Here is a 13530-nt window from a genome sequence, read left to right as displayed (position 1 = left end):
GATATTGGTTAGTGGGGATGATATAGGTGAGTTTGGAGTTATAGCTAGCAAAGCAAAGCTCAGGTTCTACATACTCGTAGCTGGTAGATTTCCATAAATTCTACATATGTTTAAAGGGAAACTAACTAGCTCTTTTCTGCTAATCATAAAGTAGAGGGCTAGAAGATGGGACTCAGATATTAGCAAGAGAATACTTGCCTTGGGCTTATATTAGAAACAGGGAAACATCAATTAAACTCTAAAAGTGACTGTGTGCTTTTCTTTTCTTCTTTGAAATTAGATAGATTATTACATGTATAAGTTTTCATCCAACAGCCTTCCTATATAAGTCAGAAAAAGGAGAAAGTTAAATTTAGAGATAATTTTCATATACTTTCTAGTATCACTGATGTACCAAGGTTTATGCAAATCTAGGATGCTAATTCTTTGAGTAATGATTCACATAAACAAATCTCACTGGTCGTGGTGATTTCTAAGAAATATGAAATTCCAGGGCAGTTATGGCTATGGGCATGGAATTAGAATTTTGATTACGTTGCAGTTCCACAGCGCTGAATTTATATACCACACTGTGAGATCCCTGAGGAAAGTTAATATTGGAAAATATTGCATATAATGTAAAGAAATAAGTTTTATAATTACTGTAAAACTTTATGTAGATTATTTTAAATTATTGTAAAAATTGCTGAATTTCTCCCAGTATTTATTATGCTAAACAATATGTTAATAACCAAGAGAGATGTATTTATGAACCAAAGATTAGCTCCAAAATGTGTAGCAGAAGCCCAGTTATTCTGGCTTAGCTAAAGAGATGTATTTTTCCACATGTGAAGAAGTCCAAGGAATGACGAATTCAAACTGGCTAAGTAGCTACAATAAGTTAGGATGTCTTGGACACCCAGATCTTTCTGTTCAGCTAAAGTTATTAGGTGATTTTCAATCTAAAGTCAACTGAGGTTTTAAGTCAGAAGTGTTATCACTCTGAATCCAGTCAGGATTCTGCTGGGATGATGTTGGGAAGACGGAACTTGTTGGGAGGGACATGACAGGTTTTATGCAGCTTCACTTATTTTCTTATTGCAACTTTACCCTCTTGCCTCGTTTTTTTAGTATGTATCTAACTCATACTGACTATAGTCTAACTCTCTCTCTCATATATAGTATATGTATATATACACAATACATATATATGTATACACACATACATATATATGTGCACAGACACATATATGAGTGAATAAACCCCAAATACATAAAAACACTTGACTTCAGTTTATAAGCTGCTATTAGCTTAATTTTATATAAAATTATGGAGGATTTGATATAAGATTCCAAGAAATCAGCAAATAAAGTTATAAATAAATAAGTCTCAATTATTTTATGAACATTTCTTTCAGCTGTTACACTGAGAGACACTTTGCTATTTGGTCTCACAGTTCTGAGTATAAAAATCATCTTAGCTTTTACATCTAATTGCAAGTTGAGATGCTTATTTGTTGAGATCATCAGATAAAGGAGTGATTTTAGGATACTGAGCAGAGCTTTTCAGTGTTTATCTCTGATCAATGTTATCTGATCACTTGGATTAGCATGGACATCACAAATTAGAGAGAGCGATAAAAGAACTGCAATTAATAGACGTTTCTCTTAGATTCTCCTGCAGTGAAGATGATTACAATGAAATATTAATAATGTTCTTTCAGTATTGAAAAATTGTCATGATATTTTAAAACTGAGACTTTTTATAATGAATCACATATAATACCTATATTCAAGTCCTTTGTTGATTTTGTTATGGAATAATTATGAGACTTTGTGTTTATAGAGAAAAGAAGTTTTCCAATTCATCTCATAGAATTAGGTCATAGCTAATTAAGACGAGGTTTGTCAATGATAGCAAACTTTTAAACTTTCATTATAAACGCAAACTCTGAAAAATATAAGGGAGGAGTAAACAACAGAAACAAATGGGCCACGTTTTATACAAACAAATATTGATTTAAAGACATCAGTGCTAGGCTGCTTCTCCCATTGTTCATATGTTCAAAACAGAAAAACATATAAAAGCACAGCAATTGACAAGATCTGCCCTACATAACATGTAAGAAGACTTAAACTACAATGACAACCCTCTGCTTTCTCTGATCCTAAGTGATGGATAGAGTTGGAAAATAATGAGACTAATTTATTAGCTATCATGGTAATCGATAAGTCAAGGCTGTGTAAGAAGCTACAAGCCCCTGAAGTCATGCTAGGAGCATTAAGTGATAATTTGCTCATAGGACTGCTGTGTCCCCTGGCTTAGCTGAGTGTTAGTGGACCTAGTGTTAGTGTTCCCGAGTCTACATCATTATTCTAAATGCATCCATTCTTCCAAAGAGACACAGTATACCCGACTTAAAGGGCAAGTCATTGAAGATCTAGATTCCAGATTTGACTTCAATCATTTCATTGGTCATCTCTAATATTACTTCATGTATTTTTGTTAAGAATGAAGTGCCAATGTATTTTAATCTGTAAATGGAAAACTTTATTCTAATATATTTAATTCCAAGAGTAATGAATCTCTTGTCCATCCATTTAATAATATTCTCACTAAACATATGGATGTGGATAGAAGTGATTCCTACTCCTAAAGGTCTTCATGTGAGAAATAGGCAAGCGATGTAACATATGTTTTTATTATCAGCAAAAAGGAAAAATTACTCTTACTCGGTATAAATAGGGATACTTTGTCTTCGTTTTCTCTGTTATTGTCACACTAACACAATCTTTCCCTCTCGCATCTATTGAGAAACAACAAAAGGTCTTAGGAAGTGAAGACCCCTGTGAACAAGTTTGTGAAGCTATTTTTCTTCTTTCAGGGATTAATGGGAGAAGCAGAAAGAGAAGTGCTAATTCAAGAAGAGAATGAGGAAGGACTGGAAAGACATGGAGAGCTTCTTTCCCCGTGTTCCCATGGAAACAATGTATTCTTACATTGTTAGGCTTTAAGAAAGGATACAGGAAAGGAGAATCAAAACTCTATGGATAAGAGCAGAGCTGAACAGAGTTAGGGAGAGACCCTTCACCATCACATTAAATTCATGATTATGTCTTTTCTTTAAGAGACATTTGCAAGTGCTCTTCTGACAATTTCTAACTAAACATACGGATGTCTGCTCTCTCGTTCTCTCTCCCTTGTCCCCTAGATGTATAAGTGTGTGTGTGTGTGTGTGTGTGTGTGTGTGTGCACATACTAGCATGCAATTTGTACTTGCACATTAGGTTAAATGTGGAAACCCTAACATTTAAAATTCATATTTTGCTCTAAAAGACTTTCCAACAACTTAAAAACTACCGACAGGAATGATTATTCAATCTCTTTGGGTGTTACAACATATATTCACTTATATAGACATCTTTTTGCTAAGACATAAATTTTGAAAATTAAACACCAGTTAACTAATATCAACAATTAGAAAACTCACTCTCTACAAAGAAACTTATTAAATTCTCACTATCCTCATTGCTTCTTGTGTGGGTAACACTTGAAAGTTAGCTTCTCGCTCTTTTCAGTCTTCATAGATCTGCTTCCAGAACAATCGTATTTGAAGAGCCCATTGAGGACATGCACGTCTTTTATTATATTCCTTTTTCTTCCAAACTCGAGTCTTATTCTGGGTTTTCTTATTTATTTGTTTATCTGCCTATTTATTTATTCATTTATTTACTTATTGAAAGTCATTGCTCAAAAATCTTAGGATTAATTAATCTCTTTCCCTTTTATCGGGAGTTAGCATTGGTAGCCTCATTCCCTTTGTATCTGGAGTACTTCCACTGTGTCTTAGTCCTTCATATACTGCCATGGTCTTACAATGTCCACAAAACTATCGCAACCATGTTCTTCATCTTCTTTGTCTGGACTGCCAGCTGTGACTGCTACTGCCTGCCCTATTTTATCATCCTTAAATGTAAATCTTCCATTCCATTTACAGTGCTTGTTTCCAAAAAAATGGTTTGCAACTAAACTGCAAACTTACCTTAACAACAAACAATAAACTTTTTAAAGTATTTATTTTCCTTAAAAAAGTTTAGATAATCCAAGGTTGATATATAATAATGTCATTCTCATTTTCTGAGTTCCAGAAAGATAAAATATCCAATTCCAGACAAGAATTACATGTAAACCACTCACATAAATGCCTAACTGTACTGACATCCTGACTATATCAAGGACAAGACCACTTGTCTAATGCTCCAATAATAAGAGTTATAAACATGTGTAATCAAACCTCAACTTTCTCCTGCACCTCCGCTCTTGACATTCCTGACTTTTTCCTCTTCTTTTGATCTCAGGAGTGGTGGTGTACAGGCTGCTACCACAACAGGCCTCTCCCAGTGGTACTGCTACTTCTACAGAAATTCTCCGTTTTGGTTCTTTTCAACATCAAGCATTTTATAGAAAACAAACAAAAAAAGGCAAGAGTAGATTTGGGACTGATCCCTTAGTGTTACCAACTTGGGCTATTGTGTCCAGTCACTCACCTGAGAATATAGAGAGGTTCCACCTATTATCTTAGGTATATCAAAATTAAGGCAGATAGACTCACATTGTGGCATGTTCTAATACTAAAAGCCAAAAGCCAAGCAATAAATTGTAGCTGGAAAAAAATCTGTCTATGCTGATAAGATAGTAAAAAACCTGACTCCTTCAGAATCTTAATTTGGAGTATTTGAAAGCACTTGCATCACACAGACATGTTATAAAACTCACTAATAACCCTAAGTAAACATTTTATTCCCAGATACATACAGTTCTGCCAACTATCTAAAGCATTTATTTTTTCTAAAGCATTTATTTTGCTTATAGATCTTCTGCTTGTTTAGGACAACTTCTTACACACTGTTGGGAGGTTGGACAGGTCACAAGAAATGCAATGTTCTTATATCTTAATATATTTCAATAAATAAGCAAAGCAACTTGCAAATTTATACTTTAATATTTATGTGTAGAATCGCTTACCAAAATCAGTGTCTTGATGGCGTGAGTGTCCCTCCTGGGGCTGCAGCATCAAGAAACTGTAGAATGCTATAAGATTTCTCTTTTCCTCTGGGAAGTCTATGGCTAAGTTGTGACTAATAAGCAGCCTCAATGATTGCAGTGCCTCTTCCCCATTCATTTCCCAAGATAAATTACACATACTGCAACAAGGGTGGAAGACAAATTACACACATTGTGAATTCCTGTGAGAAATACCCCTTTGTCTAACAATTATGCATACATATATACATATACCGAATATATATGTATATATATCTGTGTGTGTGTATTTGCTGCTTGAAATTTCTTTTCATCTTACCTTTTGTTGCTAAATAAGGTTAAAGATATTATGATTCAATGTCAATTCTGAATCTACCTCAGAACCAAAAAATTTAACTGGAGGCCACATGGGGATCTCTGTTTTTGCTCTAGGCAAGGTAATATTACAGTGTATTTACGAATTGAAATGACTGCTTGATAATTCTTCCTAAGTCTGCGAATTGGACTATCTGTATTTCCCAAAGACCAAGAAAGCCAGACGAACCCAGTTTTCAAGTTTACTTAGAATTATGTAGCAATATTGATACATTTACTAGGAAAAATAAGCAGTGTATTTAATAACCAGATATACTTGGTATTGTCTTGACAAAGCAATAAAATAATAATAAAATCTTTCTGAATAGTACCTCTTAATGTCCTGCCACATTTGATGAATTATAGTAGAAGTAAGCAAAATGAGAGCCAAGTGAAAGAGATGTCATTTCCTAATTTCTCTAGGTCAGCAGACACACGCTTATCATCTTACCCTGTAAACAGATGCAGACGTGAATGAATTGGTCAGTGAGAACTGTGCTGTCTGCATCCTGAATCCCAGGCTTCCTATGTCGATGGATGACTCAGGTTTTGTATCTATAACATGAAGGCTCTTTCTTAATAGTGTTATTCAATGGTAAGTGGCACCATTTATTTTTCCTGAAGATTATTTCAGATTAGAAAAGACATAATAAGGTCTCCTACCAGAAAGGCATAAACGTTTTTAATCATATTGTCTTTATAGTTGTTTCTAAAACTTATGTAACATACTTGCTGCATCATTTGATCCATGGACAATGTGTTTTGTTTTCCTGTCACATATTTGTCTTACTTTGTTCTGTATCCTCATATTTTAGCTTTATTATTCTCATTGCCAAGCTCAACTTTCTATTAAAATAACTGGATATTTCAGTGAATAAAATCATATTTCTCTAAGGTAAGGCAGTGTAATTATAATTTATAGTACACATCCCATAGTAGAATTACACTATTTGGAATACATAAAGCATATTATGTTATTTTAAAATGAAACACAAAAATGAGGACCCTAAAAGAGACACGCATAGATCTAATCTACATCACAAAATCTCCTGGGTAAATTGGGAGTATAGGGATATTGGGAGAGGATTGAAGGAGAGGGGAGAGGTAGGGAGGAGAGCAGAGAAAAATGTAGAGCTCAACAAAAATCAATTAAAAATAAATAAAAAATAAAAATAAAACTCCCTGAGATACATCTCCTCCTAGAAGAACACAAGTAAACCAGGACACTCTTCAAACTGACAGTTTACTAGAGGAACTTAGGGAGCAGTGTCAACCACAGAAGTGCTCTGTTCGGGGGCTGAGCTCTTTCAGACTTCATACCAGCTCCATTAATTAGGAATGCTGATTTTTCTTCAGCTTCATTTGTCTGGTTTCTGTTGTCTGCTTTTTTACATCTCTTCCCCCTTCCAAATCAACCCTTCTTGTGCTAATTGCACAAAATTATTTTAACCCCACCTACACAGATAGATTTGCTGCTCAAATACCAATTGTTACAGGCATGCAAACACACACACACACACACACACATTTTTGTGCTTAAATCTCAATAAAAAAACAATAATGATAATGCATTCAGTGTAGTTGCTTGAATGTTTAACATTCACTAAAGTTTTCTGAGCATATACACATATATACATGCACATGCCACTCCCTTCTTGTGTGTTAGTGGAAGCTAGCTCTATTCTAAAGATGGGACTTTAAACCCACAGCCCAGTAAATGATCTTCATCATGTTTTTTCATAACAAGAATAAATGCATCCTGCAGTATGTAGTTACTAACTACAGATTAAGAAGTAGTCTCCATATTTCTGTTATATGTTTAACCTAATGACTGGTAAAATCCACAGAAATGACAGTACTAAGCTTTGTTACAAAACAGCAGGATGAAGCTCAAAAGACTGCTTGACATAGCTTTAAGAAAAAGGCCAAAAAATCAGAAGAGGGGGGATGTTCTGGAGTTAGGTTTGGGTGCGTGGACATCAGTTTAGCTCAGTTTTTACTTGGGTACTTCATTTTCTTAATTCTTTGATTTTCTAAATCTTTGCTTTGTCTAAATATTATTCCTCTTGTGAATGTATAGCTGGCAAAGATTCACTCTGTGGGTTTCCTCTTTACCTGATCAGCATTTTTTTTTTTTTTTTGGTCTACAGAAGCTTTTTAGTTTTATTAAGTCCTGATTTTCAGTAGTTGGCCTCTGCTCCTGAGCAAATGGAATACTATTTAGAGATTTCTTTCCTGTGCCTATATATTAGAAGGTACTGCCTATCCTTTCTTCTAGCAGCCTCAGTAGTTCAATTTTACAGCGAAGTCTTTGCTGCATTTGGAGTCAAGTTTTGTGCAGGGTAATAGGTATGGGTCTAGCTTTGTTATTCTACATGTGAACATCCAGATTTCCAAACGCCCATTATCTAATAAGTTTTCTTTCCTCAAGTGTGCATTTTTTATATCTTTGTCAAATATGAGACAACTGTAATCACATATACTCACATTTAGGTATGCTATTTGGTTCTTTTGATCTATCAGTACCATGTTGGCTTAATTGCTATAGCTCTGTAGTATAGGCTTATATCAGTGAATTTAATCCTTCCAGCATTATTCTTTTTGCTCAGGATTGCTTTAGGTATTTGCACGTCCATGTGAAATTTAGACTTTTTTTATTCTACTCCTGGGAGAATGACATGGGGATTTTAATTGGGATTGCATTAAATCTGTGAATCTTCTTAGTAGAATGGTCATTTTAATCTTACCAGCCAATGAGCATGGGAGATTTTTTTCACATTCTATCATCTTACTCAATCTCATTCGCATTTCAAAGTCATTGACTTCCTTAGTCAGTTTTATTCCTGTATTTATCCCAGGTTATTGTATATGGAGTGTTTCCATTTAACTCTTTATCATCATAATGTTACTGGTGTAGAGAAAGACTCCTGGTTTTCCTTTTCTTAAGTCCTTATTTTATCCTGCTACAGATGAAAGCATTGAACATAGAATCTAGAAGATTTTTAGTAGAATATTTGGCTATGTATAATATGTATGTATATACTTAATGGAATATTACAAAAAATAAAAAATGGTATATTACATATATAGTATACCATCTGAAAAAATGCATTATCGTTATTTTCAGTTCAACTTTAAAATATTATTTCAAGAACATGGAAAGTAATAAATAAAGAAACCAACTAATTCCTTACAAGGAAACAAGTCCACTCTCATTTGCAATCTAGCCATTGTTTCTTCAAAGCCCTGAATCTTCTAAGATTTTAGTAGATGTAGACCTCAAAGATGGTAGATTAATTCTTGTTCCGTGGTTATTTAATATTAATACAGATACTTTACTGAAGAAAAAAACTAGTGATATCAAATATAGTGCAGAAATACAAGCATTTAATATTAAAATGAAAAGATACACATGGTTTAGCAGAGTATTACTAAAAACAGCATGGGCTCATTTATTAGCAATAATTTTCAAGAGCCCTTATAGACTTTTTACTCACTAATCTTGTTTTATGATCCAAAGAGGAAATTTAAAAATATTTAGTCCTGCTAAGCTGTTACTATATTTTGAGAAAACACAAAGCATCCCTTACATTTCTTTTTTCTTAGTTTGACATAATTTCTTTATTGATTCTATGGTAATTTTATAGCATGCACCCTAATTCTGCTCACCTTCCAGTACCCCATATCCTCCCCTCACTCCTGCAGCTTTTTTCTTATTTGTGTGTTTGTGATTGTGCATGTGTGCACCCATGAAGTCTGGAGAGCACATCAGATGGCTTGAAGTTGGACTTATGACTGTACGGTACCAAAAGAGCAATGGAAACACCAATCCAGCTTTAGAACCTTTGACCTACAGCCTGTCCTGCCTACAAGATATGCTAGTGCAGGGGTGTCACAGAACTTGTGAGAAAGCCAACCAATGTCTGATAGGACTTAAGGTCCACTCCATGAGAAGGACCCCACATCTGACACTTTTTGGGTGACCGTAAATGAAAGACTAAATATCACAGAGACCCAGGCTAAAACCAAATATTACTGGCATACACATACATACACACATACATGCGTATAAATATATAGCGACTTCAAGTGATATTCTGCCTTACTTATTGACCAAGAGCTTATCTAGTCATTATCAGAGACACTTGCTCCTGACAGCAGATGCGAGACCCACAGCAAGGCATCATGCCAAAAGAGAGTGTGTAACCAGGATGTCTCCACCATATCCTCCCCTTAGAGCTTAGGGAACCCAGCAGAAGGAAAGGCAGAGGGGATGGAGGACACCAGGAAAACATGGTCCTCTGAATTAACTAAGATACATGCAAATGAGCTCACAGAGACTGCAGAAGCAAGAACAGGATATACCCAGGTCTGCACCAGGTCCTCTACAGGTATGTTATAGTTTTTAGTTTAGTATTTTTATGGGGATCCTGAGAGTGAAAGTGAGTGTCTCTGATTGCTTTTTAAAAATAAATTTACTTGTTTACTTATTTTACATAATTTATTTGTTTACTTATTTTACATCCTAGCCACAGTTTCTCCTCCCTCCTCTTCTCGCAGCCTTTCCCCCCACCTCTCCTCTGTCCCCCATCTATCCCTCCTCCATTTATATTCAAAAAAGATGGATGTGGTGATATCTTGTTTGTACTCTAACAAATAAAGCTTGCCTGAAGATCAGAGGGCAGAGTTAGTTACTAGTTAATTAGTTACAGGAAGTGATATGGCTGGGCAGAGAGAAACATATAAGGTAGGAGGTGCCCTTTTCAGCTGAAGAGTTAGCAAGCTAAGCGTTGGCTGTGGACTGCTCGTTTCTCTCTCTGAACTTTCAGTATCTGCCTGAATATTCAGCTCTATGTTTTATTAATTTAGAACTTGTGCAGCAGACAGAGTCTCTGATTCTAATGCCTGCTCTTAGGACTCCTTTCCTTCTGTTGGGTTTTGTCATCCAAACTTTATATGATGATTTTTGTTTTATCTTACTATATTTTATTTTGTCATGCTTTGTTGCTATCTCTTAGAGGCCAATTCTTTTCTAATACATGGCAGATAAGGAAGTAGATCTTGAGGGCAGGAGAGGAACTTGAAGGAGTAGAGGTAGAAGAAACTAAAATTAAGATATGTTATATGAAAAGAGAATCTATTTTAAATAAAGGGAAGATTGGAAATAATATATAATTTTTTAAAAATTAAATTAAAATGGAACATAAAACGAAATACTTCATTTGATCAGTTTTTATTTTATTTTTGATAAAGCATCAGCCTTGGAAGTTTACATAAAAAGACTCTGTATATATCTTCCTAAATTAGCTAATTAAGGGAAATTATTTCAGAGAGATTTCAAATTATGCTAAGCATCTCCCTAAAACAAATGTATTCTTTTGTCAGTAAAAATTAGAAAGTATTAAAGGGCACATTAGCATACAAAGCAAAATTTAAAAAAAAATAGTGCTGAAATTAAGCCTTCCTATTGTCAATTCTAACTGCAAAAACAGCCCCGTGGAGTTAGCATCCTGTGTCCTTTACAAATACACTGAAGGTTAAACAAACTTTAATATTAGGCAGCATTTACTGCCCAAGTGGCTTTCAACTCAATTTCCCTGGTAAATCAAAGAAAACAGAAGTGCTTGGTCACCCTCATTTTGTTTCTGAGGCAGGCTTGCTTTCCTGCAGGTAATCATTTCTGAAATGTTCGTATTGTTCTCTTTCTGTTTTTCTCTCACAGTTAGTTTTCCCCAAATGCCAAACCTGTTCATTTTATATGATCTTTACTGTTTGAGAGAGAGGGAATTCAGAGCTCAGAAAAAGCACTTTCTACGGTTCACCTTTATTTCATTTCTGCGGCAGGGTTGCATATTTTCCGGTCACAGTCCTTTTCTTATAAAATTGGCACAGAATACTCCTACATTCGAGCAGTACAAACTGTCCATTGGCCTAACTAATTAGAGTGCAGTTTTCTGAATTTTTGCTTATTTGTCCCCATAGGCCTCAGAAAATTCCAGTTGACATACTACAAGAATGATTTATGACTTCCAAGCTCCTTTAAAACATAGCAGAAGAATGGGCCAGCTTGAAGCAGTGTTGTGGAGTAGAAAAAGTCTATCTCTAGCATCCCCTTCACCTTAGCTTCAACTCTTCTTCCTTTAAGTATTCTTCCTGCACCTGCTCATACTTCCTTATCTGTACTTACCTTCTCTCCACATGCCGTGCTGTATACACACACACACACACACACATACACACACACACAAACACACACTCATGGCCTTGTGAACACACACACGTGCACAGTGCCCTTGTCACCTGAAAGTCTCACTTTTCATTTGTACTAACAAAGTACAGAATATTAGGTTCATTACAAACAAAATAGTAGGCAGTAACATGGTAGCCCTTTTCTAAATATCTAAATTATAAAGTTGTAAGGAAACCATTACCTTGCTTGATTTCATAAAATCTTGCCACTGTGGCCAAGAAAGCTTTCTTAAACAATATGAAGAAAAGTAAAATCAGGAAGGAGCCAATAAATTTTTATTTACAAATATATCTCACCAGTTTTGGATAACATAATTTCCACTCCTTCCCTGAGACCTTTTGTGACACTTTATTAACTGTACTCATTCATTCCTTCCTTTACTCAACTAACGTTATGACTATATTGATTCTTCAGCTTTTAGTTGAGTTATTGAGACTTATTTTGTATTAACACAAGAATAGTGTTATGGATCTCTAGAGGGACAGAACCAATAGAATGAATACATATTACAAAGGGGGTTGTTAGATTGGCTTCCATAATACACACCAAGTATTTTAAGTCTGGGCAGCTGGGAATGAAAAAGCTGACTCCTACTACAGTGCTTTTTATTTTTATTAGAGGTTCTTACAAAGGCTGAGTGAAACCCAAATAAATCAGAATTAGGTACATAAATGAACTGAAAAAGTTAGGAGAAAATAAATGAATAAGGAATTTTGATGTTTACTGTTGTTTTGAATAAGAGTGATTGTGTTCGTGTATTTCATGAATTTCAAAAGTTAGAATATCAAACTAGAGTTCAATAGACTATCTCAAACATGTATATATTCTGTAGGTTTTCTACTTTTCTCTAAAGTTTGTGGCAAAATTTTGTAGAAGTGATACCATTTTAATCAGGGAAATAGTGGTGGTAAAAGAGAAGGAGGAACAAAAAAATTGCATCATCAGGTAAAGACTAAGATAGAGACTGCCAGTCCACGTATGACAGCACTAGACACCTCCCAGCCAATGACAGAGCCTTAGAGACCGCCAGTCCAATAACAACAGAGCCCCGCATCTGTAAAAGCATGACTGGGAGAAATTTCAGCTCGAAATGGACTCATTTAAAAGCACAACTTTTAACTTTCTACCCAAGGAAAGTAGATAATTTGGATAATTTAGGGAAAATTGAAATGATAATTTAAGAGTTTAACATTTAAAAATCTCTACGCTCAGATGGATTTAGGTGAAAATTGCACCAAATATTTAATAAATAACAGTGATTCTTCAGGATCTCTTCCAGAAAATTGAAGACACAGCAGCACTTTCCAGTTGTTTTATAGAGCTGATATGATCCCGACACCAAAGTTTAGGTAGAAGCACTGCAGAGAGAAGAAAGAAAATAATAGGCTAAATATTATCATGAATATATTCAGAAAGATCCTTAGGAGAAGGTAGGAAGAACTGAGAAATATAAAAAAAAATAATTTTACATCATGATCAAATTAAATTCAGATCAAAGCTGCAAATCTGTTACAGTATTTAAAAATCAACCTCAATATTGAAATTAATTCGTCACATTGACAGGCTAAAAAGAAAAACCACAAGTGCACATATCAATAAATGTAGGAAAAGTTTTTGACAAAATTCAACACTCACTCATGTTAAAAACTCAAAACCAGAAGTACTTTGAAGCTTATTCCAACTCATAAAGAAAATCTATTAAAACTCTACAGTTAACAACTGTGATGGCTAATCTTGGTTGTCAACCTGACTATATCTATAATCAACTAAAACACACACTGCTAGAAAAGCTTGTGAGGGATTTTCTTGATCGGTTATTTGATGTTGAAATATGAGCAGCGGGCGCTGCGTCCCCAGCACCCTGCCGCCTGCACGGCTAGCTTTATACCCGAAATAATTACAC

General features: G+C 34.9%; 1 pseudogene; it reads right to left on the bottom strand.

Annotated features, from left to right (window-relative positions):
• Positions 1–11577, bottom strand: part of LOC113456049 — a 163892-nt pseudogene extending 152315 nt beyond the window's left edge.
• Positions 11578–13530: the final 1953 nt, after the last annotated feature.

The sequence above is a fragment of the Microtus ochrogaster genome, chromosome 1 (genome assembly GCF_000317375.1).
Source record: "Microtus ochrogaster isolate Prairie Vole_2 chromosome 1, MicOch1.0, whole genome shotgun sequence".
NCBI classification, from domain to species: Eukaryota; Metazoa; Chordata; class Mammalia; order Rodentia; family Cricetidae; genus Microtus; species Microtus ochrogaster.
This window is presented reverse-complemented; position numbering and strand designations above follow the sequence as displayed.